Here is an 18,450-nt window from a genome sequence, read left to right on the forward strand (position 1 = left end):
ATTAGGTTTTATTTTCAAGTGTTAACCACAGGGCTTCAGTCTCTCTCCACACATTTCCTATCCGTCTTCATACTATCAAATGTCCAATGAAGGCAAAAATGCAAAAAGAAAATCTAAACAAAAGTGTTAAACATGACGCAGAGACATTTGTTGAAACAGTAGGATAGGAGAGTGCTTTGTGATTACATCTATGATATAATTTTACTTTTTTAGCCTTTCTGGTTTGGGCTAAACAAGCAAGTTGCTTAATGCTGATACTTGCTTGATATTCTTTTGCACTTGACATGTCATGTCAACCAATGCAATGTTGGGAAAAAGTCATTAATAAATAATTAAGGTTCGTATTGAATTGTGGCATCACCTAACATTTTGTTCCTAAAAATATTGAAAGAAACTAGCTGATTAATTGTGGAACTCTTTCTGACCTTTTGACATAGTGATCTGTTTAGACCACAGGGAGGGAAGTCTTGTGATTTCAGCCAATGAGAACAAACAGTTTGCCAATAGCCTTTGGCTATCTCGATGTGCAAGTAAGCACACTGTTTCCCCCGGCTAGATCAATGTATCTCGATTAGGCTGCCCGGGCCAAAAGGAATGCAGCAGCTTTTCTATCCTTCAGCTACCCAGACTCATTCTCATTAAACACATGCTCACATAAAAATTCACAAACACACTTGTATGCACACAAGCACTCATGCTTAAACACAAAAAGACATACTGATGTCACAGACATCACAGACACACAGACGTTATTCGTCCCGTGGCATTTAGCACAAACGTCAAATAGTGTAGAGCCCTGCTAAAAATCAATGGGCATTTGCAACAATCAATGGCTGTGTTCCTTTGAGAAGTAATTAGAAAGGCAAACATGCAGCGCTGCCTCCTTCCTCTGTCTACCACTGTGAGAGCTAGTCTAAGAGCTGCCTCACTGTAGGGTCAAAACAGAGTTTAATACAGCAAGGATGTTTCTAAGTAAGGATCAAATATGTACAGAAAACTGTATCTGTAATACATTACTGCTGAAACAATGAAAAGGATTAAAACATTTTAAAAGAACTGCAGAAAGGCTGTATGTTCTGTCTCTCTCGCGAAGAGAGAAATGACTTTTTATGTCATAGTGACCAGGTCACCATAACTGTTATTTACTGTCTGGTTGTTTAATTTAAAACGTTGGTCCCAGCTGTACTCTGCTGCATTCATAACTATGACTGTTAGCTTGTACTTAGCGACATGATTGCGTTGACTGAGTGCCTGTTTTGGCTTGGTCTGACATGGGTCCTGGCAGGCTTTTTAATGGACTGTGATTCTGGGTGCGACCTGAAATCCTTTGCTGACCTTTAGAGCATGATCAAACAAGCCCAAGCAACATTTTTATTTTTACGCACCTTCTAAAACATGAATCTAACAGGCTCTACACACTCAGGCTCTGTCTACCAGATGTTTTCACTGGGACTGTTGAGGGACTGATTAGCTCTCTTCTCTGGACCGTGTGGGCATGTACAGTACAAATTGCGGTTTATGGGCCTTTTTCACAGCACAGATATTTTGACTTGTCAAAGTAGGACACAGGTGTCACTAATTACATTAACAATGGCTCAGTTGTATTAAAAAATCCCAGTACATCACAATAGTGTGATAATAAGCCAGCATGCACAATATCAGGACCCTAAAACTGAAGCAGCTAAAAGGAATTCAGCCATGATTGATTTTATTATTTAGACCTGTGCTTTTTCTACTGTGACATGTCAATATGTCTTGTGAGAAAAAGGGCCTATTTTACATCTCCTTGACTCATGTTTTTTGCCCCTTTAAGGGCAGGGCAGCTTAAACATTATCAGTCGTAGTAGTAGAGTTTGACTAGCGGACTAATCAGCCAGGGTAATTGCAAACACCTGTGTGAGTGTGCAGGGCTTTTAAAGACTTGGGATAAGCCAGTGTAGCAAAGGGATGGATGGATGCACTTGCAGACTCTCTTATCTTAATTTCTCCTTCTATGTTCTTGCATCCTGTTTTCACCCTCACAATGATTTGGTGTTCTTGTCTGAAGAATCTGTCTGAATTAATGTAGATCATTATAATAATTAGTAGTTTTTATTTATCTTAAGGTTAATTTTCTCTATCTATCCATAGATCTTATTTATCAATCTAAATCCCTGCCTCCAATCTATCTTCTGTACTTGTATCCTATTTAACTCCCTATTCTATCTATCCACCAACAATCTACAAACCTTACTATCCAAATGTATCTACCTATGTATCCTATCCTATCTACCTCATGTATTACTGTACAGTAGACAGTACAGAGACACACACAGACACACTTAAATCAAACCAACAAAAGAAGAGAAAAGTATGCTGCAAGGCAAATCGAGCGGTGCAGAGTCGTCACTTTATACTCGGTTTGCTAATTCTTGACTCTGAGAAGGCTTGTCTGCCTCGGGCCATCTCTGCAGGTAAGGAGAAGTCTGTACATTTTGCTTCTGCTTGAAGGACAGAATAGAGGAATGTCACATATTATCCTTGGATTTATTTTAACCAAGACTACTGTATATCACCAAAATGAGTCTCACGAAAAGAAAGAGGCAGAGCTGACGGGCAAAAATGTGCAGTAGAACATTGTGGAAATCATGAAAGAATCAAATCTTGACTAAAAACTATTTAACCTTGTGCCCTGCAGAATGCTGAGTGGGATGGTGATACACAAATTACATATTTACACTGCTAGGGAAGTTGAAAGTTAATACATTGCCTCATTGGAACAAGGAACCCACTGCAAGAAGAGTAATGTTTTCTCTAGATCATTGAGATATGTAGCACACAGCGACTGGAACAGCTCCTAAAGTATGTGCTCCAATGCTAATGGAGGTAAAGAGGGTATCCAGGGACAATGAGAGATAGCAAATGGGCCTTGGCTTATCTAAAAAAAAATGTCCAGCTGAGCTTCACACCAAAAACCCAAGCTGTGATAATATAAACGGGTTTCAGAAGACATCAAAGAACAACTGAAAGAAGATCTGCAGCCCCGATCAAAAGATCCTTAATATCTGCATTGTAAAGCAAAAATAAAAAAGATTGTTTTTTCATGTTTTGTAGTCATGTCAGGCACAGTGCCAGTGTTACTTAACATTGCAGGGAGGAGTGAAAATTATGCACTCAAAAATCTATATATTTCAGATCAGTGCTGAATACTAGAAAGATTGAGGGCGATCCGTATGGATCACGGATCAACTACGATCAGTTACACCACTAGTTAACACTTGTTATTCTAGTTACTTTAAGCTTATTATTCAATATACGGCTCAGCTTAAAAACGAACTAAAGAAACTGTCAGAAGCAAGCAGCCAGACCTCCTGCACACTAATCATACAACATCAACAGGTGACTGAACAACCACTCAATTAAAAACGAATGAATGAATGAGTCCAGACAGCTAACTGTAACTTCAACAAGCAAACTAACGTAACCTACAAACACATTATATGATCTCTGCTGCATTCTTGTTAAGGAGATAAAGTCACACAACAGCCACACAGAGAGACATTTAACCATCAGAGATTAAATTAGCGACCAAAGAGACAGAGAGAGAGAAGCTGTATCTGACTCACGTTATCTGACGTCTTCTCCTTTCTTTTATGGAGATGATGTATTCATGTCATAACGTCCATTTGTGGCTGTTGGTCATCTTCTATGTTAGTTAACAGAACTTTATGGTTGTATATATTAACCAGTCTGATATCATTAGCAACAAAAACAAGCTAACTCTCCTGGTTGTTTCTCAGCGTCATTTTATGTGTCATGGCCAATCACAGATTAGCATGAAAAAAAAAGAAATACATTAAGTCCAATGTAAGAGATCCCGCCCTGCGGAGGACAGCAGGCACCCGTCCTCCTCTGTCGTCGTCGTCGTCCCCCCCCCCCCCCAAACCACCACCACTTCACACACTGCCCTTTCTCCTCTCGCCCTGCAGGTGTTGCTGTTGACGCATTTTAAACAGAACTTCAGTAACGGATTTTTCCAAAGAAGAGAGAAAAAATACTTTATAAATAATACTGAGATTTGGTAATTGTTTATTTCAACCAAATATTCTTTTTTATATTTTGATCTCCCTTTTGCCTCTCAAAAAATAGAGGAGGATCAACCTCCTCTGTCTCTATGGACCAGCCTCCACTGACTCACACACACACACACACACACACACACAAACACAAACACACACATAGGCACAATGCTGTAGCAAGCATCTGAAGTTGCAACTCACCTTCAGAGCACCAACTGGGGCTGATCCTTTTGGTGTTGGTCTTCGGGGTTGCAGGCAGCTGTTGACAGACAGGGGAGAGGTGGTAGATGTTTTAAGATAGATAGATAGATACATTTTTCTTTGGCTTCTCCGAAAGTACAGTCAAAGTACATACAATACACATAGCAAAACACACCATTAAAAAACATAAAACATATACAATATACAATAGTGCACATGAACAGGTAGCAGCAGATAGGTATACATAATACCAGAACACTACAGAAGTAGTCACTATAATATAAAAATAAATAAAAATGTATGACAATAAATCAATGATAATCAATATATTGATGGCAGCAGGAACAAGGAACTGTTTCAATCTTTTTCAGTCTACTTTTAATCTTACTTACCAGTAGTCTGTCCATGTGACTCAACTCAAACTATTAGAGTATGTAATGAGTGTGGTGATTTAGCATGTTTTGTATTTAATTTAAACATAGGTCATTGTTAAATTGTGCTGCTGACCCCTGCTCTATTCTAATGAGCTTACTTGCTGTCTTAAGTGTACTTTGGTTAAATTCTTAACATGCACATTCTCACACATACACATCAAATCAATGCTTACAGCAAAGTTCAAGAACAGACACTATTAATCCATTATAAATGTATCTAACTGCCACAAACAAAACATTCTTTCACTCTAATCACTCTTAAGCAACACTGTTGTATAAGTCAACACTGCAAGCGCATACTCTACACAAACAGACATTGTACCTGAGTTAATTAGCATGTTTAATGGTTTTGGAGGACACTGTAAAAGACTCTCATTTTAGACTAGAGACATGAGCCAGCACTTGATACAGACTCTTGATAAAGGCAGCGGATGCAGGCACAGTTTGTGTGTGTGTGTGTGTGTGTGAGAGAGAGAGAGAGAGAGAGAGAGCTAGTATTACAGGACATGACTTCCTGTTGCATAAGGCACTGGTTTTGTGAGCTCTCCTCATCAGCCTAATTAGGCTGCCATACTGTTCCAGCATTTAGACATACAATATTCGGTCAAGTTCAAGTGTTTATTAAGCTTAGGTTTGAAGCACCTGTTTCACATACCGTGTGTAGGTATGTACATAAGCACACACACACACACACACACACACACGCAGTGGTACACACATATGCATGCTGTAGCTGCAATCAATCCCTATGAGTGGTTTCAACTGAACCTGGAGTCAAACTGTAAAGCTCCATACTCAAGATTCACTCTGGGACAGATTTACAAAGAAGATGGCAGCAGTTTTTATTGAGTTTGCAGCCACAATCTGTGTGAATTAAGCATCTAATTTACGAAGAGAGCAGCTCATTACGCAGTAAACTCCTGGACTGCGCCAGGGAAAGCCCTCTAGAGGTACTGTCAGGACTGGAATTTCTATGAGATCACCAAGCTCAGAGGAAAAAAAAACAAAAAAAAAAACATAAATCTTGGTTACAAACCATTTATTTTAGCCACAGTTCAGCTACACCTGAGGTAAGCCTTTAACTATTAGTCAAAATATTACTCATAAATTCTGATATAATCTTTAGCATATTTCTAATTATTAATATTTTAGGAGACAGGAGATGAAGTGACATAATGACACAAATGGAGCAAGACAGAGCAGCAGCAGCAGCTCAGAGCGAAGCAGGTAGAGGTGGAGATGGTGTTGATTTGGATTTTTTATACCGAGGTAAATGCATCCAAACACACACTCAAATGTCTTAACTAAAGAAAAAAAATGTAGTTGCAGCTTGTAGTGATTTTCAGTTAATCGATCTTTCAAATTCAAGTTTCACAAACCAAAACTCCCAGTTCACTGTTCATTTGTGTTATAGTAATCAGATATTATGCTTGTTAATAATATCTCAATTTATTCATTTTTCTTTCAAATAACTGTGTTATATACAAGCCTATATTTAATGCACATTTCTTTTCCCTATTACAACCTTCCTTGTGGCTTTTTACTCGCAAACTTGCATGACCTTAATGAATTCAACAGAATACATAATCAACCTCTTTTAACATCTCCTGTTATTTGTGCGGTCCTCCTTTCAGTGTGCATGCAATGAGGAGATCCGCACCTTGCAAACATTTGCACAAATGACACACAAACTGCAACTCCAGCCTTGTGCATTCATTTAATAGATACAGTAGATGTGTTGTTACATCTGTGCCTGAAAAACAGGCGCAAAAGCCCTTGTATATATGGCCTTCAGGTTATATTCAGCATATAACAAGTGTAAAGTGCGATGATCTACTTATTCATTTATTTATATCTTTGCCTTGATGTCACTGCAAGGTCAGGTCTGAGACTGAATTATACATTTATGTATCTCTTATCAACTGCAAAAACAAACACACAGCAAAAACAAGCTGCAACTGAACTGGATATTTAGAGGGCAGAAAGAGACTGACAGAGAGGCATTCTGAAGTGCTTCGAGAGAGTGTGACTGTACATTTAAGTACTGTAAGAATAAACAAAGAATTCACATCTAGGTCAGCATGATGGGATTTTTTTTTAGTTCAATTCTGCGCCAACATTCAGAGGTTTTTAAGAAATGAAGACATGCACATAAAATTATAGATAACAGGCTCCAAATAAGAAAACAAAGAATATTAAGGCAGCACAGACTGAGTTCCATATTGTGCACATCTGATTTCTGCAATAGTGTTATCTCACCAGGAGATGGGTAGGTGACCAAGAAAATGTGCTAAGGAGAGGAAAAAGTTGAAGAGACATTTCATTTCATGGGCATTGGAGCTCTGATAATTCAGGAAAAACATACAGTTTCTTAAAATTCTTGCTGCACTAAGATGTCCCGTTGAGTGACAGTTCACATTTTTAGAAATGACAAAGCTAAACAGTTTACTCAGCTGAAAATGAGAATATGGAAAACTATCAAGGCTAACTCGATCTGGGATGAGTGGGATGAAACCACAGAATCAATCTGAAGAAAATGAACAAGGAAGATTAATTGTAAAGATCTAGTTTCTTTTTAAGGGCATAAGTTGCTCTGTACAGTAGAAATTGGAACTTAAACAGTGTCAGTGTGCATCTGTTTTTGTATTTGTATATATGTGCATATATCTGTTTTGTTGTTTTTGATGAAGGTGAACAGTCTTTTTGTACATTTATCAGAATATAATGAGTGTCATCTATTGTTCCGTGGCATTTAAGATGGCACTGTGCCCAGCAAATCTGTTAGTGAACGTCCCCGTCCCTTTGTTATGTTTAGTTACAGAAGATAAAGAGGAGTCGGTAAAATGACTCAGGGAGACAAAGACATAAATAGGGGAATTTACAGATGGTGATTATAAATTATAAACTCCATTACAGAGCGACAGAGAGGGAATATCTGACAGTGCTGACATACATCCAGCCACATCTGCTGTCGCAGCAGACAGTGCCTTTGGTGAGACAGGGAGACAGGGAGGTAGTGTGTGTGCCTGTGTGTGTGTGTGTGTGTATGTGTGTGTGTGTGTGCGTGTGTGCGTGTGTGCGTGTGTGTGTGCCTGCGTGCATGTATAGTGGGGGGATTATTATTTTCACATCTTTTAATTCATCACATCATTCATTCCCGGGGACATCCGACAGCTTTGGGGAGAGACTGACTGAACAAGGGAGGGAGATGAGAGAATCACAAGAGTGTAGGAGGTGATACAAAGACAAAAACAAAAGATAAAAAGAAGACAAGGTGGTTGGTTGATTTTCACACCATTCAAATCCATGAAAACGGAAAAACATAGTGACATGTCTTCACATGTAATTGTAAGGCAGCCCTTCTCTGGCTCCTCACCACCAACAAAACCTGGCACTGAAAGTAGTCAGCAGCTGCTACATGCACCATCCTTTACACATGTACAGTATGTGTTTGGTAGCTGCCAAAATCACTGCAAAGCACGTCCCTGCTCACTCGCACAAACACACATGGTTCAAGTCACACATCATATATATATATATATATACAGGAAGCTTATATGATCACATTCACACAGCAGCAGTAATATATACAGGAGACTAACCTCTGCTCAGTCACTTGCTGAATCTTCTTGGTCTTTATAATTTCTTTAAAATGTATTGCAATGTAATAAAAAGAGAAAATTAAACAGCTGATTTTGTTATTTATAACCTGAGCACGGTTGGTAATACATGTAAAGAAAGCTTTTTACAAATGATGTAAGAACTCATAAAAAATGGAAGAACACACTGCTGTAACTATGAACAAAAACTTAATTTAAACTTTTTTTTAGATAAATTTGAAATCATCTAAATATCCAATTCCCAATTTAATTATCTAAAAGCTCTATTCAATCCATTTTATCATAATTAGTCATCATCCTCTCAGGGAGGACATGGGCTCATGCTGTAAGAGTTTAGATGAGAAATGTTAGAAAAGTCTACTTTCTCAGATGGGTGGATTCATTACTGTCGCTACCCCGATCATTCACACAGAAGTGCGCTGGCACAGCTGAGATTGAACTGATTGCGAATGATACAACTTTTGAATCAAATGGCAAGTAATGAGGATCCTATTACCTTTTTGCCGGTAATAAGCCCAACGCTGATTGTATGAGGGTAAGGAGTGCACCAGGTGCAGCAAGGTGTTACAGCTTATTTTCTGATATAGTGGGATGTGTTAAATGATAAGCTGCTGATTATGCTGCAAATCAGCCACCTAGAGACCTTCAAAGTTGGTAAGGGATGAAACTGCATAAACTGAAAGTTGGGACATTTTTGATTTATAGATTTTTTACTAACTTCACCTGTTCACTCAAATACCAATACTCTCTCATTCTCACTGAGAAATAAAGTAAACAAGACAGATAGCTCGCCTTACATCAGTATTTCAGTCGCTTTTATTTTATTTTTTCATCTTTCTCAAACCCACCACCACCACCCCGACCCCATCTCCCTCTCACTAAGATTAGACAGTGCACCCAAAATGTCAGAGGAGCTGAAAGTATTGTACTATGCATATTTCCCTAGCCAGCTCCAGAGCTTCTGTCAGACGACAAACTTCTCAGCTATTTGTCCTCATTACAGTACAGCCTCTGACTGCCCACCTTAATTCCCCTGCCCGTTCCACAGGGGGCTCTTTTCCACCCCTGCCTGGCATGACTCATTTTTACGACCGCCACTTTGGCCCTCATCGGCCTGGGCAGCCTATGCTTTAAACCCAGCTAGGCGAGTAAATCTGCCAGCTTTAATTAAAATAGCTTCTTTTTTTAGCGCTTTCTCTCCCTCCGTCCTCTTGTCCACAATGACATAATGGTGCTGGGAACCTCCCTCAGCAGAGCTGACTCAAAAGGACTGACCCTTGGAAAAATGGACGTGTGTTGCACTATTTTATGATGATGTTAGCAAGAAATAAGCCACATCTCATCCTATCTCCTCATCTTCATGCTTTGACCTGGTTTCCTGAGTGAAAAGATAATTATGGAGGTCGCAGGTAGAAGTTCCACTGGTAACAAATGACTCCATATTATATAAGTTTAAAATATGCAACAGAAATCAATGAGCAGAAAAACTTATACATGGGGCACTCTAGCATTCAAATTGGTTTCTTAGTGTGTGGAGTGACAAATAACGCCCTTGTTGTCTTTCAAGGTCAACCTTTGTTGGAGAAATAATGATTTGTGAAGCTGAATCAATGAGGCTCATTCAAACCGTTTTCCTTCAGTATTGTTCAGGGACTAACTTTGGTGCCATTGATTAGCTGATTTATAGCTTGCATCTCTTATGGGCTCACAGCAAATCTCCAACTGCTCATTACAGGACAATGGAGGAAGAGGAGAGGAGAGGAGAGGAGAGGAGAGGAGAGGAGAGGAGAGGAGAGGAGAGGAGAGGAGAGACAGTATTTTAAAAATGTCTCTGATGCATTTATAATGTTTTAATTCATCCAATATACTTACAGAGCAATTTCTGTTTTTACTCTGCATAAACATCACTATAAGGACAAGTCTAAAACTGAGTAACAGTGCTGCTGTGAGGCTATTTTGGCGTACTGTAAAATTCCAGGTCACATGACCCTTAGTAGCTTAAAAGTCCTTTTTCCACACACATAATAATTACAAAAGGAACGGCTGTAAAATGATGAATAAAATTTTCTGAGCATCCCTGAAACACCCTGAAATCACTTTTTGTGTAATCAGCATTCAAGGCATTGAGTCCAATAACATTAAAAAAGTCTTGAATAGCCATATCAGTAACATTATTTTCATGCCTTTTTATGTATGTGGGGAGCCAGCAGGAAGTCAGCGAGCTTAGCCAGCGGACATCTCTGATGAGCATGTTCTATGGGCCCAAAAAGCACAGAAGCCACAGGAAGCCTGAAAACACTTTTTGTGCCATTTGCGCCCGATGAGCAACTTAAATTGGAATGAATGGGCACCAACACTGTATCCAGTTCTTTTTCATACATTCATGTTTTAAACTGGTACAAAAATATTAGCATTTTTTAAATCTTCCTGGGCTCATGTCAAACACTGCACTCTGAAGCACTGATTGCACAGCCTCCTCTATCCTCCTCCATCCTCTCTTCATCTCTTTTTCTGCACTCTCCTCTCCTCTTCTCCTGGCTCTATCGCACTCTTCTCCTTCTTTCCTTCTTTCTCCCACTCGTGAAACAGGCATTAGCTGCCCTAACACACAACCCTCCCTCTTCTTTCTTCTTCTTTCTTCTCTTCTCTTCTCTTCTCTTCTCTTCTCTTCTCTTCTCTCCTCTCCTTTCTTATCTGCACCCCTGAAGGGGTTGTCTGTCTCCTAAACAGCTGAAGCAAGGCTTCCACTGGTCTGCGCCTGGCCCCTATTATCAGAGCATGACAAGGAGCCGCAGTGTCGACTTGTCAGCCTAATAAACATCCTTTATGGCACCCGCCTGTGTGTGTTTTGAGGGAAGTCAGCCAGCCACCAAGCAGTGGACCATTGATTTCATGGACGGCGCACAGTACTTACACTTCCACCCGTCTATTGTACAGTGGACAGGCTGCAATTGTTTTTGCCATGCACAGCCATACTTATGACACTTATACTCCTAGAGACTTTCCATTTAGCGTGAGGCATAGTTATAGAGAGAGAGGCAGAAAGAGAAAGAGAGGGAGAGAATTTAAAGTCTCCAATACAGGTAAAGTATGGCAGCACTTTGAGCAGCAGAACATTTAATCATATACCGCCTTTTCAAACCTTTACATAAAAGTTTCTGTAATCTTTGTTTTTCAGGTCAAGGCCAATAAGGCTTTCATATTTTCTCTTTCTCCCTAACCTAATTCTTTCTTGCTCTTAGTGCAGAAGAGGTGAGGGGTCACGCAGTAGTTCAACAAACCATTCAATCACTTACAATAGCAATCTCACTTTTCTTTTTCTTCTTACAGCACTTCAGTTATCCTGTCCACATTAAGTGGTCTAGGACCAAACTGAGAGGAACAAAAAGGATGATAGATAAAGAAAAAGAGAAACATAGAACAAAAAGCGTGAAAGAATCCACCACCCTTGAGAATAACTAGACCACCATGTTCAGCACCATGGACAGCAACATTTCTTGACTACCAATCAAGGAGCAGAAGTGGAGCAGGTGAGCCTCAACTCCACACCAAAATCAAAAATGTGCCTCTTTAACCTTTGTCCACTCACTTTGTCCATAAATATTCATAACAGGTGGGCAGGCAGATATGTCAACTTAGCAAGCAAGCAGCGTAGGCTCAGACTGAAAGTTCATTAATATCAAACGCAGGTGTGGAAGATTATAAAATATTCATCTACTACTTCACGTAGCATGGGCCAGATATGTGCTGATTTGTTTTTCAAGTTATGAATCAGTCAGTCAACGTTTTTCCAACATTTATAATAATCTTTTGTAAAGCCTTTGGTCTCGTTTTTATTGTTATTGTTTTTGACAGTAAAGAAAAAAAATCTCTCAGCTAAAAAGCATAATGTATTTTGAAGCCAGTGCCTGAATTTATTGAATGTTCACAGAGCTTGTATATTGATCTATGATCAGTGACAAACAGGTCACCTTGGATATCTCAGTTATAACAACCTGAATGACAAAAATAATTGTATATCACTTGTATCTCTAAGACAGGTTGATAAATACAACCTCAGAGGAAAGGCTCTTAGGGCCAGGGTAAGCTACTTTGTGTTATCAACAACCTATCAGGAACAAGCGAGCGGAGGTCACATTCAGTCTAATGCAGCTTTGATTGTATTTCCTGTCTTCTGAACTGGCCGTCTGTCACGATACAATGCAATCAGCAATGCAGGAAAAACAGCATTACACAGCTTTGTGAAGCAATGGCAGTAAGGCAGGCAAACCTGCCAACCCGTAAAACTGTCAGAGCGACCTTCACTTACCCTCAGTATTGATGATCCAATCATATAGAGAATATGAATTAGTACCTTCAGGGATTTCTTAAAATGGGGCATAATTCTTTGATATGTCTAAAGAAAGAGGTATAAATCATGTTATGACTTTATGGCATCGCCCAGAGAGCTGGAGAAGATGAATTTCAAAAACATGTTTTCCTCACTCCTCCCAACTGCATAAAATGTTGTGGTCAGAATAGTGATTAGAATATTGACTTCAATACTTAACACATAAAAAGCAAATATGTCCTGTCTCTTTCTTTTTTCTTCCGTTTTTGACAACTACAACAAATCACATGATTTGTATGGATAGAGCATTTCAGAATATAAATTGATGTTGAACTGCTGGTCAGCATCTCAAGCACTAATCTTCAAGCAGCACCATAGATTTGGGCCTCCCTGGGAGAAGCACAACTGTTCTGGGGCCAACGTCCCCCCCTCCCACCCCCACCCCCCCAATCCCACCACCCCTTAAAGGCACCACTGTGTAGAGCATTTCATATCTCCGCTGTTGCTCCACAATCATCTGCCTGTGTGGTTAAATGTCACATGCTTCTAAATGTGTTTTTCAAGTTCTTTTATAACACATCCAATTACTCAGAATGATTTGAAATGTGTGGTAAACATCTTAGAACACTCAAAGAAAACATCTAATCACACTTTCCTCCTGTTGAGAACTAAAGAATATTTAAGTTAATATTTAAGTCTAAATGTAACAATTATTTCCTGGGCTGCACACACACACACACATACATACACACACACACACACACACACACACACACACACACACACACACACACACACACACACACACACACACACATGCACACACACTCTTGCAGGGAAATGACAGCTAATCTTTTTTTTACTTACAGCTAAGCCAAAGTAAACAACCAGACAAATTCTGTCAAAGAGGCAGAGCTACTTAAAGCAGGCCAGAAATGTGTTCATATGTTGATACCATTAACCTGATATGCATGCTATGAATGTACATAGTTTATCATACACATCTGAATACAAAGAAACTCTGAAAGTTTTACATAACTGTGGAGCTGAAGGATGTTAAAAAAACAGAAGTTAAAAATCCAAACACTTTGATGGATTTTTTTTTCTGCATTAGATTATCCGCCCTGCACTGTAGGAAAACATTATACAAACACTGCCAGTGGCTCTGTGCTCTCTCCCTCTTTGTTCAGCTTTCTATTCACTTCTTTAGCTCTTCCCACTATAAATAGATGTCAGTGTCCATTACTGTTTCTGGACTCCTAAAAGACCCTGTTGTACTTTCCAAGCTCTCTGTGCCCATCAGTATCTCTCTTTTCAGAAACTAGATGTACCCTACAACTATAATATTATTATATTATTTTGAGCTTCCTGCTTTTAGGCACTGTCACAAATGCCAGAGTTGAAGAAATGCTGCTTTCTTTTGAAAAATGGAAATAATGTAAAATAGAGAATCTGCCTTTAATGGATTAAACCATGAAAAGCCATGATGTTCCTTTAAGGTTTCTGTAAAAATTGGTGAGCGTAAAAAAGATGGTTATGTATTTGTTGACAAAAATTAGGCCAAAAAAGAAAGGTATATTTCAGGATTATTTCAGACAAAGAAATTTTAGAAAACAGCTAGCCTGGCTCTGTCTAAAGGTAGCAAAATCTGCCCACCTGCTCCTCTAAAGCTCACTAATTAATATCTTAAATCTTCTTAATTTAATCCATACAAAACCAGAAGTATAAAAATAATAAATTGCAGTTTTATAGAAGCTATGTGCCGGACTATTTCTTGGAGTCTTGTCCTGAAGTCCTTTAGTCACCAGGAGGTTTCCAGGCAAGTCCACCACATAACTGTTTGGCGTTATTAAACAGATATTCTATAATCTAATCTGATCAAACTTAATCTTTAGTTTACAGCATGGAGGTCACAGTGTATCACCAAATATTTTTTTATGTTTTGTACAGTACGTTAATATTGTATGATACATTCAAACACCCTGTATTAGAAATGTTGCTATGTGAGAATAACAGACTGTAGACTAGCTTTTTCATGTGCACACTGTATGTACATGCATGTATTGAGAGTGAGAGACTGAGAGATGTAAGAGTGACCAATTACTCAATTACTAAGTTTTATTAGTAGTAGAGTACTTTCTCGCAAGAACACTATAACTTATATACAGTATGAGGGGTTTTTCCCTGCCTCTCTAACTCAAAGGCGAGTCGCCTTTCCGCTGCCTTTGTTGAAAATTCCTGCATGTGATCTTGAAAAAGGCAGAACTCAAATGTGAGGGCAGTGCAGCACCCGGACAGTCTACAGCGCGCACATGCTAGAGTTGTCTTGTAATTCAGCTTCACAAAATGCAGCAGTTACGAGCATTTTTTGATTTAAGGACTAAATAATTACCTTTGCAAGGCAAACATGAAGGCTATTGTGAACTTTCTAGGCTGTTACTCTGAGACTAACGTCAGCGGAGCGGAGCAGCGAACTTCAGCAGTAACAAACGAGACCAGCTGACCAACACACTGCATCATTAAACAACTTACACTAACTCTGATGCAGAGAATATATATCGTTGCTCAGTCTGTTTGACCTCAGAAACCCTGCAGCCGCTGAGTGCCTTGGACAACGATGTCTTTCCTCAGAGCTAACGGTGCAGCAGAGAGGCTGCTCTCCACTGCTGGAGACATGATGTTAATAACAACACAAGTGGAGCACTCTGCCTCCCCCTCAGTTTGTTATTCTTATACAGGCAGGGACCGTAAGATGCTTTCAAGTGAATTAATTAATTAATTAATGCAGTACATTTTTAAAATAAAAAGGCTACAGACCATTTTTCTTATCTGACAGTTATCTCTTGTATTTCAGTGGACTAAGGACACTGGTGAATAATTTGGTACTGAAGCAAGAGACTGAAAATGGTGCCTCCTTTTCTATTCATTCAATCGAGAATCGGCACCCAAGTATCGTGATAGTATCGAATCAGGAGATAAGCATATCATCCCGGGCCTGCAAAAAAACACTGTCATTTGTCACAACCTTTACTTTTCATCTTTTGTTCCATTTTGGTATAAAATTTAACTCCTTATCGACATTTTTTTCATTTAAGCACACAGCTCTCCAAACTATGCACACCGTACCACGCATGCTCTCCAACCTTTGCCACCTTTATCTCAAAAAAGTCCAAGGTAAACCCTGTGAGGGTCTGAAAAGTTCAGCAGCGATTTGGAGCTTTTCATCTGTTCCATTTTTATGTGTTTGGTTGTGTTTTGTGGGGGGGATGGAAAGGTGACTGTTTTTCTGATATTTATTTTAGCATTATGAATGGATGGCAAGCAATGAGACTGCATGGCACAGTACAACTCAAAACCATCTGATTCATCTCCTGCACAAAGAGGATCTCTTATGACTCGTATAATGAGCTTGATTTTCTAATATAAAAGAAAATGACAACAAAGGACATACATTATAGTGTTTGAGAGGAAAAGGAAAAGGGAATGTCTGAAATGGAAAATCAGAAAGGCTTTTGTAGACTGCAGTGCATATATTTACAGTAATTGAATGAGTCTGAATATGTTGATGCATTATGTATGATTATAAGGCACAGGGATTGAATGTAAATAGGTAAATAAAATATGAAAGGCAGGAAACGAGGTACATGCATTACTTATCACGACACAAATATCAGGCAGTGAGAAAATTGCACGCACATAAATAACCGTCATGTAAATGTTTTGTGTACAGTGAATTTGTATTTTGACACTTTTGTCAGTGCTGCCAGTTGAGTGTGAAGGTTTGGTAATCACAGTGACAGAAGCAGGGTATTGGATTTACAGTAATTGAAATGCATAATTAATGACATATTTATCTATCCAGTGCGGTAGAAACCCTACTTATGCCTTATATGTCAAACATAGAAACACACACACATTTACAGACCCACGCATACACATGGAAAAACACTGTCACACTGAGCCTGCCATGAGTACGGAGGTGCTTGCTTGCTCATCAACTCAGAGCTGAAACACAGAATTGATGTCAGGAAAAGGCACAGCACAGTTGGTGGGAACCAACACATTTCTATTGTTTCTGCCAGATATACAGTATCACAGCAACAACTGTTCATTTATGTTTAATGGGAACACAAAATCTTTTGTCTCAAGCTTTCCATGTATTTTGTATGTATGTCTTTCTGCAAAGTCCAGATGTGCTGTTGTGCTTTTTTTCCCAGAATTTCTCACCTCCCTGCCATGCGGAAGTGAAGCATTGACTGCACTGATCCTTCCCAGCTAGATCTCCAATCACAATCCAGGAGCTCTGCCAGGTTTTCTGTCAGAACGGTCCTTAGCTTTGTGGTCTCAATCCTGATCATTCCTTTGATGGAGGCTACTGTGCTCTTGTGAAATGCCATCACTTTGCAAACTGTATTAAACTGTTCACTAAAGTCACCCTCTCGCTGTCTAAAAATCAACATATTTACACTTTGGGGTTTTTTTGAGAGAGGTTACGCCCTGAAATAAACAGCTCTTATATACACATACGGTACAGATGCATGTATATGTGTGTTACAGATATACAGTATGTTTTGTTAGATATTAGATATCATCATGACTTGAACTGGCCTTTGATTGAAAACTTGAGACTTAAACAGCGTCACTGCAGAGAGGCTGCAATCATTTAAACTTTTTCGTCAATATGCACTTGAAGGAAAACATCCACTTTGACTGTGAAGATTGTAGTGCATTGTAGTGACAAAAAATGTTCATGTATCCATTTAGAAATGAAGCTTTTCAACAATAAAACTGAGAAACACATTTCCACTTTGAGTCATGTTATGAAGAAAACATGGTTACATTTTTTTCAAAAACTAAACACACATGCAACTCTGACAGCTTTTGTTGGCTCACACATTTCCACTGGCATGCAGGCAATTTGTCAGAAGTTTGTCAGGCAGATGTTTAGAGATTTGATGTTCTCTTCTATACCGGTTGAATCATCACTGACCAGCAATCTGTCACTATCAGCAATCAGTCAGCTGTTTGAAAAGACTCCCAGATGTATATCCCCTTTGAATTTACAGCAGCTTGATGAATGGCTCGTTTGACATTGTTAAACTAGAGTTTTATTGATCTGAACTGTTGATTTATTGATTGACAGGATGATTAACGAGCATAGGGCCCCTGTTGAAGACAATGTTATAAATACTATGAAATATTGCTCCCTATCTCTTTTTAAATAACTAAACTTCTCCAGTCACTTAAAACAGAAGCTTATGTCACACAAAATAACAACTACATGTAAGCTAACAAGGCCTGAGTTATTGAAGACAGAACTTGAAAGGCACCATCGCTTGTTCAAAGTTTGTGCAATCAATCACTTTGTCAGAGAAAGTGGCGAGACACCACTTTAATCAAAGGCTGGATATTTCATTTTAGAGCCATACACTTCATATCCTGTACAGTGCTGTGGATAAAAATTAGATGACCAAATCCTGAAGCTGTTCCACCGACTGTGATTAAGGGGTCATCTCTGTTGACACGCCAACAGCAGGTCAATTTTACAGGCAATATGGGCATATATTCTGGTGCAGATAGAGCTGCCACGGTTACTGCATTACCACGGTAACGCAATCACGTCATGACCACCGCAGAGTCAAGCCGATCACTGCTTCACCGCTGAGTGAGCGGCTCAAGTGATGGGACATTAATTATTCTCTCAGGCTTGATATAAATAATGACATGCCTGCCGAATGCTGACCAATATTCCTGCTGCAAAGTTAGCCTCTTAATGACAACACTGGAATAAAGATAGACATTTAGAC

The 18,450-nt window shown here is 39.2% G+C and overlaps 1 protein-coding gene and 1 long non-coding RNA gene across 7 annotated transcripts in view; one reads left to right on the forward strand and one right to left on the reverse strand.

Moving 5' to 3' along the window:
• tnr (tenascin R (restrictin, janusin)) overlaps nt 1-18,450 on the reverse strand; it is a 188,583-nt gene that overhangs the window by 125,904 nt on the left and 44,229 nt on the right. For all 6 annotated transcript variants that reach the window (XM_067605816.1, XM_067605818.1, XM_067605819.1 and 3 more), the window contains one exon: nt 4,260-4,317. The gene's annotated coding sequence lies outside the window, so the exon portion shown is untranslated. The remainder of the gene's footprint in view (nt 1-4,259; nt 4,318-18,450) is intronic.
• Nucleotides 1,874-17,092, forward strand: LOC137194185 (uncharacterized). Its single transcript, XR_010930932.1, has 3 exons — nt 1,874-2,453; nt 11,644-11,843; nt 16,861-17,092. It is a non-coding gene; the product is annotated as an uncharacterized lncRNA (long non-coding RNA).

Source organism: Thunnus thynnus, chromosome 12 (assembly GCF_963924715.1).
Source record: "Thunnus thynnus chromosome 12, fThuThy2.1, whole genome shotgun sequence".
Classification (NCBI taxonomy): Eukaryota; Metazoa; Chordata; class Actinopteri; order Scombriformes; family Scombridae; genus Thunnus; species Thunnus thynnus.